The sequence below is a fragment of the Aegilops tauschii genome, chromosome 7, assembly GCF_002575655.3.
Source record: "Aegilops tauschii subsp. strangulata cultivar AL8/78 chromosome 7, Aet v6.0, whole genome shotgun sequence".
Classification (NCBI taxonomy): domain Eukaryota; kingdom Viridiplantae; phylum Streptophyta; class Magnoliopsida; order Poales; family Poaceae; genus Aegilops; species Aegilops tauschii.
Genome location: NC_053041.3, coordinates 99428639 through 99449402, shown reverse-complemented (window position 1 = coordinate 99449402; position 20764 = coordinate 99428639).

The window sequence follows — 20764 nt, the reverse complement described above, 5'->3', positions numbered from 1 at the left end:
TAGGATCTGATGTAAGTCTTGCTGAGTACCTTTGTACTCATGGTGCTTTATTTATGTTTTTGCACCGGAGACTTCGATCTTACTAGTTTACGTGGACTTCGACGAATATCTAGTTACCTCAGCTACGATCTTGTACCCTTGGGAGGGTCTTGTAGATAGTCAGGCTTCTTAGCCTTTTTCTTTTGTAGTTGTCTGTACTCAGACATGTAATGCTTCCGCTTGTTGCTTGTATGCTCTGTATGTTGGGTCATGAGACCCATGTTTGCAATACTTGGCTCCTCGGAGCCTAATGAATAAATACTCTGAGTCGTAGAGTCTTGTTGTGATGCCATGTTGTATTTGCACATATCGAGCATATTGTGTGTATGATTGAAATGCTTGGTATGTGTGGGATCCGACAATCTAGTGGTTTATCCTTGGTAGCCTCTCTTATGGGGAAATGTAGGTCTGGTGCTTCCACTGAGCCTTGGTAGACGCTACAGCCCGGTTTACTGAAGTCCTGCTAGCCCAGCACTACTGCTCCGGAACACTTAGACTGGCCAGCATGTGATTCACTTCGTTCCTGTGTCTGTCCCTTCGGGAAAATGTCACGCGGTGACATCCGGAGTCCTGCCTAGCCTGCTACAGCCCGGGTTCCTGGACTCCTGTTAGCCCAGTTGCTACAACCCGGATTCACACACTGCTGACCGACATGCTCGATGTTGTTTCATGTATGCCTGTCCCCATAAGTTAGTGCCACTTTGGGTTCACGACTAGTCATGTCGGCCTGGGTTCTCTGTGATATGGATGCTAGCGACATTATCATATACGTGAGCCAAAAGGCGCAAACGGTCCCAGGCCATGGTAAGGCGACACCCGTGGGAATACCGTGCGTGAGGCCGCAAAGTGATATGAGGTGTTACATGCTAGATCGGTGTGACTTAGAATCGGGGTCCTAACATACGGGCTGGTGTTCGGCTTGAGTTGCCATTTTGTCACGGCCACGTGGTGGTCAGTCAGCCGCGTTACGCGCTGATGGTACGGGCTCCAGCGCATTGTCGTCGAATTGAGGTAGCAGCTTACGCTTCGGGTAACTCTTGGTTGGGCGCCTAAGGCCGTATTCCTCGGCTTCCAGGACATTAGTCCACCTGTCGTTGAGCAGATCTTGGTCAGCTTGAAGCTGCTCCTGCTTCTTTTTCAGGCTCCTTGCTGTGGCTATTAGCCGGCGCTTAAAGCGGTCCTACTCAAGGGGTTCCTCAGGCACGATAAAACGCTTCGTCGCCGAGGCTCAACTCATCCTCGGAGAGTGGAAGATAATTACTATCCTCTGAGTCTTCGTTCACATCCTGTGGATCAGGGCCGATTTGCCCATCTTTCTGATCGTCCTATTCGGAGGTTGGCTCAACGGGGTCTTCTTGGTCTTCGGCGTCGTCCGGCGTGTTGTTATCCCCGGTGCCTGTATTGCCACCTTTTCCACGGCGTGATTTAGAGCGGCGCCACTGACGTCGGCGCTTTGGTTGTGTCTCAGGAGGTTTATCCTCAACTGGGTTTTGCTCGTTATCACCGTTACCCTCTTTGGGTGTATCCGCCATGTAGACGTCATACGAAGAGGTGGCCGTCTATCGTCCGGTAAACGACAGGTTTTGGGCCTGTTCTTCTCCGGCATCATCGTCCATACCGTCAATGTCTTCGGAGCCATAATCGAGCATGTTGGTTAAGTCCTCGACAGTGGCTATGAAGTGGGTGGTGGGTGGGACCTAAAATTCCCCGCTCTCAGCCCCTAGTCCTGGTTGGGCATAGTTCGGACATTGCCCTCCGTAATGCTGAGGGATCGCATTAAGTCCAGAGCCTCGCTTAAAGGCTAGGTTTGGCCAGGGAGAAAAGAGTCCGTGGAGTACGGCGGGAAGAAAACTCCTTAGCCGAGCTCACCCGATGCTGACTCCGAGGGTTCGGAGCCAGTGTTCGGAGAAGAGTCTGGCTTCATGATGATTGCCGGGGGGGCTGCTTCCTCCGGCTCTCCCGTACCAGGCTCGATAGCCGCAGAGAGTCCGACGGGCTCGTCAATCCCGTCTTCAGACCTGGTGATGCGCCCCGGATCTATGGCCAGAGCGGAGGTTGGGGTCGCGAACCCTTGGAAGATCAAGTCTCGTTGGATATCAATGACACGATCGAGATTTCTAAAACTGATCTGGTGACCTGGGGCGTAGCGGTCGATGTGCTCTAGATGGCCAAGCGAGTTGGCCCGTAGTGCGATGACACCGAACAAAAAGATCTAGCCGGGGAGAAAGATCTCCCTCAAGGCAGCATTGTTGTGGATGACTGATGGAGCCATCGAACCTTCTGGCGACAACACAGCGGACCTCTCAATGAAAGCACGAATGTCGGTGACAAAACCGGTGGATGTCGGGTAGGGGTCTCGAACTGTGCGTCTGAGGATCGAAGGTAACAGGAGACAGGGACACGATGTTTACCCAGGTTCGAGCCCTCTTGATGGAGGTAATACCCTACTTCCTGCTTGATTATCTTGAATGAATATGGGGTTACAAGAGTTGATCTACCTCGAGATCGTAATGGCTAAACCCTAGATGTCTAGCCTGTATGATTATGATTGCCTCTACGGACTAAACCCTCCGGCTTATATAGACACCGGAGGGACCTAGGGTTGTACAGAGTCGGTTTACACAGAAAGGAATCTTCATATCCGAACGCCAAGCTTGCCTTCCACGCAAAGGAGAGTCCCATCCGGACATGGGAGGAAGTCTTCTGTCTTGTATCTTCATGGCCCATTAGTCCGACCCACGTCACATAGCCCGGACGCCCGAGGACCCCTTAATCCAGGACTCCCTCACCCCCTCCACCATATATCCCTCTCCATTAGTTAGCTAGAGTCATCTCTCCTCCCCAACAACTAGATCTAGCTAGCTATTTAGCCATCCACACTTTCGATCCGTATAGGTAGTGAAAGGCCTCATCATCGAACCGAGCTCTCTCGATCGCTCTCTCTCTCAGGAGATATATATATATATAGGTGAGTAAAAAGTTGTTCATTTCAAGAATGTGAATATGTGTGTGAATGAGAATATGTGAGTTTGGGATATGGAGAGATTTGTGCGAGTGACATGCCCCCGAGTTGCTTATGTTTTGCCGAAATGTCGATTTATTTCCATTTTGGTGAATTTCGAGCAAACCCGATATGTCCTATTTTTAGGCAAGGTCATGCCAAAATTTTATATGACTTTGAAGCATGCATGCATTTTGTTTGTTATACCATGCAGTCAGTCATGAAGGTGAGTGGATGGATCGTGGAGCGATACATGCAATCCGCGGTGAGTGACATGTATGCAAATAATCGGACTAGGATTAGATGTCCGTGTGCAAGATGCAAAGAAGGAGTCCTTTTGGACCCTTTTGATTGTGGTACTTTGGAGGCGCACCTGCTGATGAATGGTTTCATGGATGGCTATACTCGGTGGATAGGTCAAGAATATGATGACGATGAGGATGTCCACATGGCAGAGAATAATGACATGGCGGCAGGTGTCCGTGTCAAAACCGGCGGATCTCGGGTAGGGTGTCCCGAACTGTGCGTCTGAGGGTCGAAGGTAACAGGAGACAGGGACATGATGTTTACCCAGGTTCGGGCCCTCTTGATAGAGGTAATACCCAACTTCCTGCTTGATTATCTTGGATGAATATGGGGTTACAAGAGTTGATCTACCTCGAGATCGTAATGGCTAAACCCTAGATGTCTAGCCTGTAGGATTATGATTGCCTCTACGGACTAAACCCTCCGGTTTATATAGACACCGGAGGGACCTAGGGTTGTGCAGAATCGGTTTACAAAGAAAGGAATCTTCATATCCGAACACCAAGCTTACCTTCCACGCAAAGTGGAGTCCCATCCAGACCCGGCAGGAAGTGTTCTGTCTTGTATCTTCACGGCCCATTAATCCGGCCCACATCACACATCCCGGACGCCTGAGGACCCCATAATCCAGGACTCCCTCAGTAGCCCCTGAACCAGGCTTCAATGACGATGTGTCCGACGCGCAGATTGTCTTCGGCATTGCAAGGCGGGTTCCTCCTCCGAACAATTCAAAGTAGTCTTCGAACACAGAAAACGTGTCCGGCTCTACAAAATAGGCACCACAGACAGCCGCAAAGAGTATAATATTTCACAAGTCCCATCTACCGACAACTTTTGTAGCGAGACGTTATGTCCCTGCCCGGTCATTATTTCGAACCGTCTTTTAACCTCCCGCTCCACGTCTCAAGATGCGGTTTTCATTGGCACGTCTTGTCGAAGTACAGATCGTGTCCACTTATCACGGGATTCTCATTAATACGGGTATGGGTAATCCAACCACGCCGTTCTCATGACCCTTGGGGAATAGGCGAGTTTTAAGGCGAGTCGGGAGGCGCTTGACATTCGCTCCCTTTTATACGAGGATAAGGATTCACTCCTTCACCTACGCCTTCTTCCTCTCTGCCCATCCGTTCTCGAGCTCCAGCGCGCAAGCTTCCGTCCTTTCCGCCCCCAAAAAGCAATCCGACCATGTCCGGATCTGAAGCACAGGGCAAGTGGATGACCTCCTCCGTCACGAAGGAGAACATCATGGAGCTCCGGTAAGCGGGGTACTTGGCCCAGGAAATCGCCCACCTGCTTTCGGCCAAGGGGCAGATCGTCCCCACCCCTGAGCCCAACGAGAGTGTGGTATTCATCCCTCACTTCATCCGCGGGTTAGGATTTCCCCTCCACCCCTTCGGCCGCAGACTCATGTTCTACTATGTGCTTGATTTCCATGATCTAGCCCCAAATTCTTTCCTCAACATCTCAGCATTCATTGTCGTGTGCGAGGCCTTCCTCCACATCCCACCCCACTTCGGATTATGGCTAAAGATCTTCAATGTGAAGCCGAAAGTGGTCGGTGGAAAACACGCAGAGTGCGGATGCGCCATGGTGAGCAAACTATCCAATGTCACATGGCCCACAGGCACCTTTGTGGAGACCGTCAAAGGGTGGCAACAGTAGTGGTTCTACGTTAGAGAGCCCCGTGACACCACCTAGGCCGCGGCTCCCGAATTCAAGTCTGGGCCCCCAATGCGGCTTACCTCCTGCCTAAAAAAGGGCCTGGACTGGGACCTCGTCAGACGAGGTGTCAGCGCTGCAGACGCGATCAAGAGCATGGTGGACAAGAACATCAAGCTTGTCAATGTGATCCAGGTGATGCTTTTTCGCTGGATCCTTCCTTGCCAAAGCCGGACTTGCCATTTGTGGGTGTTCGATCCGGCCAGGCACCAGACCTTGCAACGATTCTTCGGCTCCACGCATGAAGGTGTGTGGTGGTGCTTTTCAAGGCCAATTAGACTTGGCCGAAGTCGACCGAGGACCGCGGCTATAACCTGACTTATCCCGCCAGTTCGGTAAGTTCCTCATATTTCAAGGTGTATCCTCCACCTATGCATTCAAGGAAGATGTCTAAGCTTCTCCATTTGTCTTTTCAGGGCTGGATAACGAAGCCGGAGCGGATCCAGTGTCCGGCTGCGTTGCCTGAAAACCCAGCTATCCCACTTCTGACGAAGATGCTGGTTCCGGGGTCCTACCAGGCGCCAGAGAAGAAAGCCAAGAAGAAGGGCCAGGAGGCGAGAAGCGGCCTCTGCCGTAAGGGCAATTCAGACGCAACGTCCAAAGACGCCGAAACCCAATCCTCCCCCACTGAGGATGACGAGGAGGAGGAGGAAAGCAATCCCCCCCCCCCCCCGAGGGGGGAGGGAAGAAAAGGGCGCTGGGGGCGGTGCGGAGGCGTCCAAGAAAGAGAGGGTCTCCCTTGCGAACAATCCTGGACCGGACACCGATAGCAGCTCTGAGTGGCGTCCCAGGGAGAAGCCCCTGGCCGAATCGTAAGTACTCGAAGGCACTTACGCACACACATATCTAGCTCCTTTACTTCGTGGTTTTAACATGTTGAATCATGCGCTGCATCCGACTCATTCCCACCTCCAGCGATCCTCATCTTCGGGGAATTTTCTGGACCCAAATGTGATGGACAGCGAGTCGCCTCCTCCGGCCTCATCCCCCAAGGCTACGGACGCCGCCGAGGTGTTGTCCCGAAGGACCCTCCCAGGACAGGGAGAGGTACAGGAGGCCGTCAAGGTGGCGCCAGACGGTGATACCTCGATCGCCGGACACATGGGGGAGCAGACCCCCCTGGAAACTTGCGATGGGGGCCATACCCAATTCGGCCCCCCAGCCGAATACTATTTCGGAGGCCCATACGGCTCCAGAATCAGGTAAGCAGCCTCCTTTGAAAGAAGGAGGTGCACCTATTCCGCCGGTGACCTCTGTCCATCCATAGGCACCGGATACTCTACTGGAAGCGCTTCAAGGTGCTTCCATTGTAGAAGAACACCGTAACCTTATGGGTACAATGGTTGAGAGGGTTCAGCCTGCTAAGAGCGGACTGACCGAAGCCTATGCCAGCCTTCTAACAGGCTTTGAGGTATGTAATGTAGTTTTGCAAAAAGAATGCCGTAGTATAGATAGTAGCCCCTGAGACTCTGTCCGGTGTTCGAAAAGAAAGGCCGGACAAGGGATCAAATAATTTTCGCAGGAGACTACTGATATATGTCTATATGAATAAGCTGGCGTTGATGCTGGCTGCGACCTCTCATTCTGCCGAAGTCTCCAAACTGAAGCAGAGTCTGGAGCAGGCCGATGAAGAACTCGGCCGTGTCAAAAAAACAACTAGAGGACAAGCAAGGTATGCAATGGTCTGTGCAGATATAAAATGATATGAATTGTTTGTGTTGATCATGTTATTATGATGTTTCCTAGGAGCTGCGACCGAGGTGGAGTCCCTCGAGAGCGCGCTGACCAAGGCCTAGAAGAAAGCGGAGAAGGAACAAGCCGCCCGCAAAAAACACGAGTCAAGGGCCGGGGAGGTTCAGCAGGAGCTCAAGGACGCCATAAAGAAATGCGAGTCCTTGGAGCGCAAGATTACGGACCAAGAGTCCGAACTTGCCAAGGCCCGCCAAAGCACACAAGAGGCCCGGGTTGAGGCACAGGGCGCCCTTCAGGAAATCCAGGAGGCCAAGCTGATTGCGACGGGTAAGGCCTTTATTATGCAGAGCAAATTTAAGTAGAAAAGGTACCTCTTACTGGCCCGGATTTGGAATTCTCCACGAGCATTTGCGGATCTGCCTCGCAGTGTTGCTGATGCTGCGGAGTTCTTCTGAGAAGAAGAGGGGAGCTCAACAGAGAAGCTGTTCTGGTCACAATACCTTGTGCCAGAGCATCCAGTGCCCCTTAGCGATCAACTGAAACAGCTGACCGAACTGCATAGGGTGGCCGGATTGGCCATGAAGTATTTGATAATCCGTCTGTGGCCTGCCGAAGCTATATCTAGCAGCCACTTCGGGCTCGTGAAGCGGCTGGTCGATGCTTGCCCTCGGCTTGATGCCATAAAGCGGTCGGTCTGCATTGAAGGTGCGTGGATGGCCTTCACCCATGTCAAGGTACAGTGGGCGAAGATGAATGCCGTCAAGCTTGCGACCGAGGGACCGCCCGTGGGCAAAGAGCACTGCACGCCCGAGTTGTATTTCGATGATGTCCTGGAAGGATCCCGCATTGTAGAGGGGCAGTGTACGAAGGACATTATCTTTGAATGAATGTATTCGTGTTATCCGGTCCTGTATTATGGAACAAAGCCTATATGTAATATATTGCTTGTTGTTTTGTGAAAATATTTTCTCCTGTGCGGCCGTTTATTAAATCTGAGAGTTGGCCAGTCGTCGGCTTCTGCGCCCATGTAGGTAGTAGGGGGGTGTTCGGTTGGGAACCTAAACACACTTGACCCAAGAGTTTAGTCCTTGAAGGAGGTGTTTAGTGCATCGAACTAGGCAATCGGACAATGTCGCTTTATCACCCTCACTTAGCCATAGGAGTTTGACAATAGGAGTGTAGGCGCAACCCCTAGTTAGTATTTTTTTATCCGGACTAGGGTGCTGTAGACACCTGATCGGGTGGAGGCCGATCCGTTGCATAATGCGGAAAAAATCGCAAGAGATTTATGTTTAGCCGCCGAGTAGCTGACCAGCTCTTGCCGCACCTTGACAGTCAGTTTTCGGCTTTCTCTACTGAGGTGTTTATCTGGATGAACCAGAAACACAATCGCAGTAGTTCTCCCTTTACTACCCTAGCCGATAAGACGAAATGTAAGGTAGCAAGCACAGGAGCCGGGCAACCCAACTATTGATCAAAGACATGATTCGGAGCCAATGCATATAATGCTATATTCGGGGCACCGAATTATACTGTAAAAATTGTTCGGGCTTGTTGCAAACGTATGGAGCACAATGAAGCCCCTGGCGATTTAAGTCGGACCAATGTGTTCGAGTGCAATCGATAAAAATGGTGAAATATAATGAAGGAGTAGGCCAGTGCCACGTATGTTGGGCCGCAAACTATTTCCATTATAATCCGATTGATACGTCAAAGCGTATTTTGTACAGGTAATGCAATAAGCAATATGGCTATTTAACATGCCGAGAGCAAGGGGATGCTGCGTGTGGGTCCTGAAAACAAGTAAAGTGATCGTCAAGAAGATCATCTAGGTATTCTGCCACACGTCTATGCTGCTTGCTTACTTGGTATGTTTATCCTTCGAAAGGATCGACGATCAGGCCATCGTGGGGGGCCCGTCGAAAAGAAACCTAAAAAGGATAGAGAGAAAAGGGAAAGTGCCCAGATGAGGTCGAGCCGTATTGTGGACCATGATCGAGTTACGTCTCCGTCTTTGCCCATGGTATTTTTAGTGCGTAATTATGTACGCGCGGTACGTACGCCGCAATCCGGTCGGGGCTAAGACGGAGGCCGAATTGCTAGTCGAACTCCTGACGAGTTGGACTGTTATGCTGTGGAGTAGTACGGACTCGTTTAATAGTGTCCGGGGGCTTGGCTACCGAATTGATGTTCTGCTTGACAAGGCCGCCCTGTACTTCCGCTGCCAGGGCCGCGGTGTGCTCCTCGGTACGAAGGAAGCGTTCCATGTTTCCGTTGACTGTTATGACATCGCGTGGTCCGGGCATCTTAAGCTTGAGATAGGCATAGTGTGGCACCGCATTGAAGCGGGCAAATGCGGTTCGTCCGAGCGGTGCGTGATTGCCACTGCGGAAGGGGAGGATTTCGAAGATCAAGTCTTCGCTTCGGAAGTTGTCCATCTACATCCGAAGACGACTTCCAATGTGATTTAGCCCGTGCACCGGGCCTCTACACCTGGTATTACTCCTTTGAAGGTAGTTTTTGTGTGTTTGATCCTTGACGGATCGATGCCCATCTTGCGGACTGTGTCCTGGTAGAGCAGGTTAAGGCTGCTGCCACCGTCCATGAGGACTCGCGTGAGGTGGAATCCATCAATGATTGGGTCGAGGACCAATGCGGCTGAGCCGCCGTGACGGATACTGGTCGGGTGGTCCGTACGGTCGAAAGTGATCGGGCAGGATGACCATGGATTGAATTTTGGGGCGACTGGCTCTATCGCATAGATATCCCTGAGCGCGCGTTTGCGCTCCCTCTTGGGGATATGAGTAACGTATATCATTTTCACCGTTTTAACTTGGGGGGGGGGGATTTCTTCTGTCCCCCTATGTTCAGTGGCAGCCCCTTCTCCTTATTCTTGTCATCGTCCTCGCTTGGCAGCTCCTTCTCCTTATTCTCGGTATTTAACTTACTGGCTTGTTTAAAGACCCAACAACTTCTGTTGGTATGATTGGCGCGTTTATCGGGGGTGTCGTGGATCTGACATGGTCGATCGAGGATTCGGTCCAAGCTAGATGAGCCCAGATTGCTTCTTTTAAATGGCTTCTTCCGCTGACTGGACTTGTAGCCACTAAATCCCGCATTGACCGCCGTGTCGTCGGTATTGTCAGTGTTATTCCGATGCTTGTGCCTGTTGCGTCAGGGCTTGCCACTACTATTTCTGGCTTCAGAGGTGCCAGGTTCGCTATCATTGTTGCTGCTACGGGCTAGCCAACTATCTTCGCCCGCGCAAAAACGGGTCATAAGTGCCGTGAGGGCTGCCACGGACTTTGACTTTTGTTGTCCGAGGTGCCGGGCGAGCCATTCGTCGTGGATGCTATGTTTAAAGGCCGCTGGGGCTTCGGCGTCCGGACAGTCGATGATCTGGTTCTTTTTAGTTAGGAACCTAGTCCAGAATTTCCTGGCCAGCTGTCCGGGCTGTTGAACTATGCGACTTAGGTCATCGGCATCCGGAGGTCGGATGTATGTACGCTGGAAGTTGTCGCGGAAGGCGTCTTCCAAGTCCTCCCAGCTGCCAATGGAGTTTTCTGCCAGGCTATTTAACCAGTGCTGAGCTGGTCCTTTGAGCTTTAGCAGGAGGTATTTGATGGCATAAAGATCATCACCGCGAGCCATATGAATATGGAGAAGAAAGTCTTCAATCGATACCGCGGGATCTGTTGTTCCATCATATGATTCGATATTCACGGGTTTAAACCCTTCTAGGAATTCGTGCTCCATTACTTCGTCAGTGAAGCAGAGGGGGTGTGCGGTGCCTCTATATCTGGCCAAGTCACAACGCAACTCGGATGGAGTCAGTCTGCTGTTTTTGGCCTGGGGGTGGTTATGCTTGTCGTGCCTGGCTAGATAGCCGTCCTCGCATGTCAGGGTACGCCCCCGCGATCCGTAGATCGATCTGCTCTATTTTCCAAGTCCTGTCGTAGGTCGTACGTCTATCCCCGAGCTGTTGTGTCTCTACCTTTTCGGCGAGATAGTACAGGCTGGTGTTCGGCTTGAGTTGCTGTTTTGTCACGACCATGTGGTGGTCAGTCAGCCGCGTTACGCGCTGATGGTACGGACTCCAGCGCCTCGTCGTCGAATTGAGGTAGCAGCTTACGCTTCGGGTAACTCTTGGTTGGGCGCCTGAGGCCTTATTCCTCAGCTGCCAGGACATTAGTCCACCTGTCGTTGAGCAGATCTTGGTCAGCTTGAAGCTGCTGCTCCTTCTTTTTCAGGCTCCTTGAAGTGGCTATTAGCCGGCGCCCTACTCAAGGGGTTCCTCAAGCACGATAAAGTCTTCGTCGCCGAGGCTCACCTCATCCTCGGAGGGTGAAATATAATTACTATCCTCCAAGTCTTTGTTTACAGCCTATTCATCAGGGCCAATTTGCCCATCTTCCCGATTGTCCTGTTCGGAGGTTGGCTCAACGGGGTCTTCTTGGGCTTCGGCGTCGTCCGTAGTGTTGTTATCCCCGGTGCCGGTATTGCTGTCTTTTCCACGTCGTGATTTAGAGCAGCACCGCTGACGTCGGTGCTTTGGTTGTGTCTCATGAGGTTTATCCTCAACTGGGTTTTTCTTGTTATCGCCGTTACCCTCTTTGCGTGTATCCACCATGTACACATCATACGAAGAGGTGGCCCTCTAGCGTCCAGTAAATGGTGGGTTTTGGGCCTGCTCTTCTCCGGCATCGTCGTCCATGCCGTCGATGTCTTCGGAGCCGTAATCGAGCATGTCGGTTAAGTCCTCGACACTGGCTACGAAGTGGGTGGTGGGTGGGACGTAAAATTCCCCGCTCTCAGCCCCTAGTCCGGGATGGGCGTAGGTCGGACGTTGCCCTCTGTAATGACGAGGGATCGCATTACGTCCAGAGCCTCGCTGAAAGGCGAGGTTTGGCCAGGGAGAAAAGAGTCCGTGGAGTACGTCGGGAATAAAACTCCTTGGCCGAGCTCACACGATGCTGAGTCCGAGGGTTCGGAGTCAGTGTTCGGAGAATAGTCCGGCTTCATGATGATTGCATGTGGTGCTGCTTCCTCTGGCTCTCCCGTACCAGGCTCGATAGCCGCAGAGAGTCCGGTGGGCTCGGGAATCCCGTTTTCGGACCAGGTGATGCGCTCCGGATCTAAGGCCAGAGTGGAGGTTGGGTCGCGAACCCTTGGAAGATCAAGTCTCCTCGAATATCAGCGACATAATCTAGATTTCCAAAACTGATCTGGTGACCGGGGGCGTAGCTGTCGATCTGCTCTACATGGCCACGCGAGTTGGCCCGCAGTGCGAAGCCGCCGAAGACAAAGATCTGGCCAGGGGAAAGACCTCCCTCGGGGCAGCATTGTTGTAGGTGACTGATGGAGCCATCGAACCTTCTGGCGATGACACAACGGAACTCTCAATGAAAGCTCCAATGTCGGTGTCAAAACCGGCGGATCTCGGGTAGGGGGTCCCGAACTGTGCGTCTGAGGGTCGAAGGTAACAAGAGACAGAGACACGATGTTTACCCAGGTTCGGGCCCTCTTGATAGAGGTAATACCCTACTTTCTGCTTGATTATCTTGGATGAATATGGGGTTACAAGAGTTGATCTACCTCGAGATCGTAATGGATAAACCCTAGATGTCTATCCTGTATGATTATGATTGCCTCTACGGACTAAACCCTCCGGTTTATATAGACACTGGAGGGACCTAGGGTTGTACAGAATCGGTTTACAGAGAAAGGAATCTTCATATCCGAACGCCAAGCTTGCCTTCCATGCAAAGGAGAGTCCCATCTGGACACGGGAGGAAGTCTTCTGTCTTGTATCTTCAGGGCCCATTAATCCGGCCCACGTCACACAGCCCGGACGCCTGAGGACCCCATAATCCAGGACTCCCTCAGCGGGGCTAGATGAAGAGATGACCGATCGACACAAAGACGATGGTGGCGGACATGGCGGCGGGGAAGAGTCCGAAAATGACGGCCGCGGAGAAGATTCCGGACACGGCGAAGAAGAGTCCGGACATGGCGGAGAAGAGGCGGCGGTCACGCCGCAGTGTTTGACGCTACTAAGTGCAGTCGTGCAGGACACTCATGTTCGAGACCTCCTTCTCAAGAGTACAACTAGCAAGAGAGGTGCTTCTAGAGAGGAGGCCAAGCTGGCGCAACTTGAAGTAGACTCGAAGACTCCATTGTGTGAAAGTTATGATCCCGAGGTGAACCGCTTGATTTTCACGCACGAACTTATAAACACGAAGGCCGAAAACAAATGGACAGACAAAAGCCTCGATGAGCATTTGAAGTATCTACATAATAAAGTTCTTCCCGGGGGAACCTGTGTCCTACTAGTGTCGAGGAGGTCAAGAAAATCGTTTGCTCTTTTGATTTGCCGCACATTAGGTACCACACATGCGTCAACAATTGCATCATATATCAGGGGGAGCACATGGAAAAACCAGCTGTCCAGTGTGCAATGCTTCTCGATACAAGAAGGCAGGAAAGAATGGTCCTCAGAAAGTTGTATGGTACTTTCCGATCACTCCCCGTCTGCAGCGGTATTTCGTAGATCCTAAGGAAGCAAAGCTCATGAGTTGGCACGCGGAGAGGAAGAAGCCCGACGATGGAGATGATCCGATGCTGAGACACCTCGTAGATGGTAGCCAGTGGAGAGAATTGAACGCCGTATATGGATTTGGTGCATAAGATCCAAGGAACATCATGCTTGGTGCGAGTACCGATGGCATGAATCTGTTTGGAAACCAGAACACAACACATGGCCCGTGTTTGTATGGATGTACAACCTCCCGCCATGGAAGTGCATGAAGACAAAGTACATACACATGAGCGTGCTGATTCAAGGGCCGAAACAACCGGGAAATAATATTAACCTGTATATGGGGCTTCTGCAAGAGGATCTAGACACGTTATGGAAAACACCGGCATGGACATGGGATGCCAGCAAAGGAGAGTATTTCCATATGAGAGCCGCGCTGATCACGATGGTGCATGACTACTAATGGGTACACCTCAGGCCAGGTGTGCCACGGATACTGCGGATGCACGAGGTGCATGGATGATACAACATCTCCGTAGCTTACGTCAATGAAAGATGGTGGCTTCGGGAAAATCGTGTACATGGGGCATCGTAGATGGCTCGAGAAGGATGACCCGTGGAGAAAGCGTGGAGATCTATTCAACGGTTTGGCTGAGCATCGAGGACCTCCACATAAGAGGAGCGGCGCCGAAATCGATGAGCTGTTGAGAAATTGGGAACAGTGCCCCGCGTCGGGAAAGATGAAAAAGGCGCCAGAGTCGTTGCTAAAAGGATGTAAAATGAGGCCTGTTTTCTCCGACTTGGAGTACTGGCCCAATCATGACACGCCTCATTGCCTTGATCAAATTCATATCACGAAGAATGTCCTCCAGAGCTTGCTTGGCACACTGATGAACATGCCAGAGAAGACCAAGGATGGGCCGAAGGCAAGGAAAGACTTGGAAGATTTGAAGATCTGGAAAGATCTCCACCGTAAAAAGTCGACGGAGAAGACGGAGACGGAGACGGAGGAGGGGGAAAGGGGCATAAAAGTCAACAAGAAGGAGGAGAATTATTTCCCCCTTCTTGCTTCACCTTAAGTGCGAAGGAGATCGATCAATTCATCAAGTGCCTTATGGGAATCAAAGTCAGTTCCGGTTACTGTGGGAAGATAAGCAGATTTCTAGACCCCAAGAAGAAAAGGTTTAGCGGGATGAAGTCTCATGACTGTCCCATGATGATGGCGCAGATACTCCCGGTTGCCATTAGAGGGATAATGGAGAAGCACTTCCATGACACACTTACTGGTGTCTGCAACTTCTTCGATGTTATCTCTCGAAAGTCCATAAGTGTGAAGCAGCTCCGAGGGCTATAGGAAGAGATCATTGTCATACTATGTGAGCTTGAGATGTACTTCCCGCCTGCGTTCTTTGATGTCATGGTGCATCTGTGTGTCCACATCGTGGACAACATCATGGACCTCGGACCGACATTCCTTCATAGCATGATGTCGTTCGAGAGGAAGAATGGGGTCATCAAAGGATTCGTTCGTAACATGTCCCGCCCCGATGGGAGCATCGTCTAGGGGTATCTGGAGTGCATCTCCTTTTGCGGGAATTATATAGGCGTTGGAGACCTTGTTGTTGGTTTGCCCATCAAGAATCACGATGGGAAGCTTGAAGGAGATGGTCACAACAACGACCGGAGGGAATTGCACGTGGACTATTCGGATCGACGGAACGACTTTGACAGGGCTAACTTAGTAGTGCTACAACACCTAGATGTGGTAGATGATTATGTGGCACAGCACAAAGAAAGCATCGCAAAGAAGTACCGTGATAAGGGGATGCTCAAGACGGACGACGAAGTTACTATAGAGCACATCGCCACTTTCTTGTGTTGGTTCAAAGAGCAAGTTCTTGAAAATCTCGCGGAAGAGGGCAGTTCGGACGGATTGCTCATACACGCCTTAGCACATGGCCCCGCGCCCAAGCTTGCAACCTATCAGTCATATAATATCAACAGGTACACGTTATACACGGACAGTGACTACTAGAACTCTGGTGTGACAATTGAGTGCGTGACCGACGCCAACGGTAGAACTGAAAGATTCTATGGAAGGGTTGAAGAGATCTCGGAGCTTGACTACGCTGGAATGCATGATGCGACGATGTTCCGTGTTAGATGGGCCAAGGACGTCGTAAGAGAAAACAAGTATTTCACTACCATGTCTATACCCGACGTGAAGAGCACTCCCGTGAACGTTAACATCATCGCCAAAAATGAGCCATGGGTACATGCTAAGCACGTGACAAAATGGTTCTTCATAACCGACCCAGCCAATCCCAGTCGTGTTGTCGTGAGGAGATCCAAAAGGAGCATCGTCGGAATGGATGGAGTCGCCAACGAGGAAGACTATGACCTATACGGCAACCCGATGAGGGAAGATGACGATGACGATAAAGCTTACGTGAAAAGAAGAATCAATACTACCTTACCTAAGAAAGATCGTACTCCATGGTTACGGAAAAGTCACAAGGAGGGGCTCAATTATTTGGCAATGAACAAGAAAGGGAAGAAGGTCAATGTGAAACGTCGTCGACGTAGCTGAGAAACCATCATTTATATATATGTATCTATTTTGTGTACACACTTAAGTAACCGTTATCGGTCAAATGATGTAATCGTATCCCCCTTCAATTACATGCATGGTTTCGGTGATATTCGCTCAGTGTGGGAGGGAGACGCCGTAGGGATAAAGCAATACAAAAGAAAAGAAAAGTAAACATAAAAGAAAAGGGATAAAGCAATACGAAATAAAAAGAAAAGTAAACAAAAAATAATAATAATAAAAAGAAAAGAAAACTAAAAACTAGAAAAGGAAAATAATAAAAAGAAAAGAAACGTAGCAGTAGCGCTGGTTTGGTAACCATCGCTATAGCTAAGTTAGCTATAGTGTTGGATAGATGTCAAGCGCTACTGCTATTTTCAGTTAACCACCATCCGCCGGGCTAAAAAATTTGCCAAGTCCCATTCCCCCCCACTCTCCCCCCTCTCTCCCTCCTCTGTGCTGTCGTCGCCCACGCCGCCCGCGCCGCCATCATCGCCCCCGCCCACCGGCCGTCGCCCCGCGACCTAGACCTCGACGCCGGTCCGAGGCCATGCCCGCCCTCGGTGTTCACGCTGGCCTCCTCCTCCTCCTCGCCCGCTCCACTCCGACCTCCTCCTCGTCCGCGCCGCCGCCGCTCCGACCTCCTCCTCATCCGCTCCGGCCTCCTCCTCCTCCTCGTCCGCTCCGGCCTCCTCCTCCTCCTCAAGTAATGCCAACCCCCTGCCCCCACCCCCCCTAACTCTGTCTATTAGGTTTTATTTTTTTAGAAATGAAACTAGGTTTTCAATTTAGGGTTCAATTAGGTAGGGAAAATTTAGCAAATGAGTAGCTAACTAGTAGCAAATTTTAGGGAAAATTTAGCAAATTTTAGGGCAAATTTAGCAAAGTTAGCAATTTTTAGCAAGTTCGCAAAGTTAGCAAATTAGGGCGGTGGCTAATTAACAAATTTTTGTTTTTTAGCAAGTTAGCAAATTAGGTATAAAAAACAGTAGCAAATTGTTTTACAAAACAGTATCAATTTTTTTATAAAACAATAGCAAATTTTTAAAAAACAGTACCAAAAAATTAGGTATAAAAATAGTAGCAATTAAAAAAACAGTAGCAATTTTTTTGCTTCAATGATATATTTTGAGGAAGTTTGTGCTTGAATGACATATTTTGAGCAACTAAAAAACAGTCGCAAAAACTAGGTTAGCTATATAAGTTAGTTATGTATGAACCCTAGGAATTGTAGCAGAGAGAGAGATAGAGAGAGAGAGAGAGAGAGAGAAAGAGAGAGAGAGAGAGAGAGAGAGAGAGAGAGAGAGAGAGAGAGAGAGAGACTACTAGGGAAAAGCTTATAGGCAGACGCTTACTAGTAGCGCGGGTTTTTACCCCTCGCTACTGCTACTTACTAGTAGCGCACGTTTTTACCCCTCGCTACTACTAAGCGGTCTCTACCGTGCCCCTCGGGACATGCCATAGTAGTAGCGAGGGGTATAAACCCGCGCTACTACTAAGCTGATAGTAGTAGCGCGGTTTTATACCCCTCGCTACTACTAAGTACGAGGTAGGTGAAGTCCCCATATCCTCGGCCGAATCCCTCCTCTCTCCCTCACTCTCCCCCTCTCTCCATAGGCTCTCCTATGGTGCTCCTGCTCCATAGCGCCCAACGAGTTCAGCTTCCCGCGTCGCTGGCGTCCAGGAGCTCGCTCATCTCCCACTCGCCTCTATGCCACCACGACGGAGCACCTCGCCACTGGCGACCATCCCCACTGCTACCTCCATCTCCTTCCTCTCTCCCTCGTTTTTCTTTCTTTCTCTCTCTCCCCCTCTGGATGGACTTACCCTCCCATGTCCTTGCCCCTGCAGGTCGTCGCCATGGCGACGAGGAGCTCACAGCCTCGGCTGCGAAGAGGAGCCCCACGCCGCCGCCTTGCTCGGCCATGGATCCGGGCCCTCTGTAGCAGCCGTCACTAGATCTGGTCTGCTGTCGCCGTTTCGCACCTCCGGCGACCCCTGCCAGCGTTGGATCGAACCATTGGTGCCATTGACAACACGCACGGGATCGAGAATTTTTTTGTTTTTGAAATTAATAGTAGTAGCGCAGGTAGCACCCACGCTACTACTAACAGGCGTAGTAGTAGCGTGGGTGCACCCATGCTACTACTACAAGTTAGCTGTAGCACCGTAGTAGTAGCGCGGGCACCCATGCTACTACTAGGCTTTTTCCTAGTAGTGAGAGAGAGAGAGAGCAAGTTTATGCTAGGAGAATCCAACTAATCCATCTATGGCATTAGCTAGATTCATCATTTGAGCAAGTTTGCAAACATGTTATTTTTACAGCATATGCCATTTTGTCATTTTTGTGTATTTAAGTACAAGCATGCTTTTGCTTGAATATAAATTTTGCAAATGATATATGTCATTGATGTTATGTGTTGATTTTGCAATGTTGGTTGAATGTGAAAAATATCCGAGTGGCCTATGTTTTGCCGGAATGTTGATTCATTTCCGTTCCGGCAAATTTCAGACACTCCATATGTACACTTTTTAGCATGCCAAAAATTTCCGTGATTTTCTGCATGACTTGTGCTAGAAACTAGGACATATGGAGTACCCGGGATTTGACGGAAGGGGAATGAATCAACATTCTGACCAAATATAGGCCCCTTTTTTCTCTTCATTATATCTTTTATTTACAATTATTGAATAGGAAACATGTCTACCGACGCCGAAGCCGGGGGTTCTGCTTGCCTCGCAGTAGACCCCATCGAGGCAACAAATCACTATTTCGATTATCTGGATGAACACCAGATGGGGTTGCATGGTGCCAGCAGTGGCACCAACCCCGACACTGACGCTGACACCGGCACCGGCACCGACATCGACACTACCCCCGAGACCGGCAACGATGCTGTCGTAGCCAGTAAAGCACCAAGGAAGAATAGGTCATGAAGACCAAACGAGCTCAGCATCAGACAAATTGTGGCCACGGAGATGCACCCCCAGAAGTTAGAGCCAACGACGCCGGAGGAAGCACGCAAGTGCTGGGGCAATCAACTAGGACGCATCCTCAAGGAAACCGCCAACATCAACGACGAGCAATTGAAGAAGATACCACATATGGAGCACATGCTCCTAAAGAAGTTGCACAATAGGTTCCTTTTCCCCGACCAGGATGAAAGCAAATTTAAAGAGCAGTGGGACGACGTTGCCATGACAAAGATAAATGACAAGGCGATGGTGACGTTCACCAATGACTTGTCCTCCTGGAAAGTTCGAGTGAAAAAAGCGATTGCGAAGAATGAACCGTAGTCCAAGATTTATGCTGATAATCCGTCAATAACGGAAGAGGGCTTTGAAACATTCAAGGATAATTGCGGTAAAGAAGAAGTCAAGGCAAGGTCGTAGAAAATGAAGGCGCTCTAGGCCAGGAACACGCCTCCCCACCGCCTCGAAAGCCGTCACTGGTGCGCGTCGGTCCTAAACAAACGATTTTTAACCCCTTTCCGCGACGGCATTCGGACCCGTCGCCAAGTGAGTGTGGGCGATAGGGGGGTCCTTCCCACACGACCCAGAAACCGTTGGGGATATGACCTCCTTGCACACACGCTCGTCAAAATGAGGTCGTGTGCGACCGGCGAGCACTCAAATACAGAAATGCGTACAGTAGTGCTAAAAAATACAATTATACAGGCAAAATCATTTTTGGTCGTAAGTACATCCCACACAGTCAGTCACCACTAAACGTTTCCGTTCGTATATACATCCCACACAGTCACTACAAGGAAAATGTTTGCGCAAGGTGGCGTAACGCAAACAGTTTTGAAGAGAATGCCGTGTGTGATTGTTCATTGATCCAACACGGTTTATTCCTAGAAACTGTGCGCGTTGCCTGAGTTCATCGCCCACGGTGGCTTCTCATTAATCGTTTGCAATAGGAAACCCAATTAGCGGGCTAATTGCCTTATTATTAATAATCCATTTACTAATCTAATTGACATTCCTATTAAGCACATAATATATTCCATTTCCATAATAACACTACAAAAAAATACACTTCCGTGATGATACGTGTTTGTCACAGTAGGTCGCGTTTTTTGTCATGCATGTACATCCATGAGAAATTTATGACAGAATCAAGATAGTCATACCTGTGCTGTCGTCGAAGTGTTCCATGACATTACCAAAATTATCATCACGGAAGTTTCCACTTCCATGACGATAAATCGCGCGTCACAGAAGTGCTTTCGTCAAGGGTGACCGACACGTGGCATCCACCGTAACGGAACGCCACTAAGCTATCGGGTCGGGTTTTGGATCCGATAACCCGTCAACAGCCCCGACCAATGGGGATTTTCCACGTGTAAAATCATCATTGGCTGGAGGAGACATGTGTCAGGTCCGTGTTGGCACAGGTGTCACTCATCCAATGGGCGAGATGCACCTATGATATGTTGACACGTGGACCGGCCCATCAAGTTTAAATTGGCCGGCCCAATTGAAGGCCCACAAGATTTTGCGGACCATAATGGGCTGGCCCAGCTAAAGGCCCACGAGATTTTGCGGACCATAATGGGTTGGCCCAGCTAAAGGCCCACAAGATTTTGCGGGCCATAATGGGCCGGCCCAGGTAAAGGCCCACAAGATTTTTGTGTGCCATAATGGGCCGGCCCAGGTAAAGGCCCACAAGATTCTTGCGGATCATAATGGGCCGGCCCAGCTAAAGGCCCACGAGATTTCGCCGACATTAATGGGCCGGCCCAGCTAAAGGCCCACGAGATTTCGCCGACATTAACAGGCCGGCCCAGCTGTAGGCCCACAAGATTTTGAGGACCCTAGTAGGCCGGCCCATTAACTGGCTGCCATGTTTTGGGCCAAATGCCGGCCCATA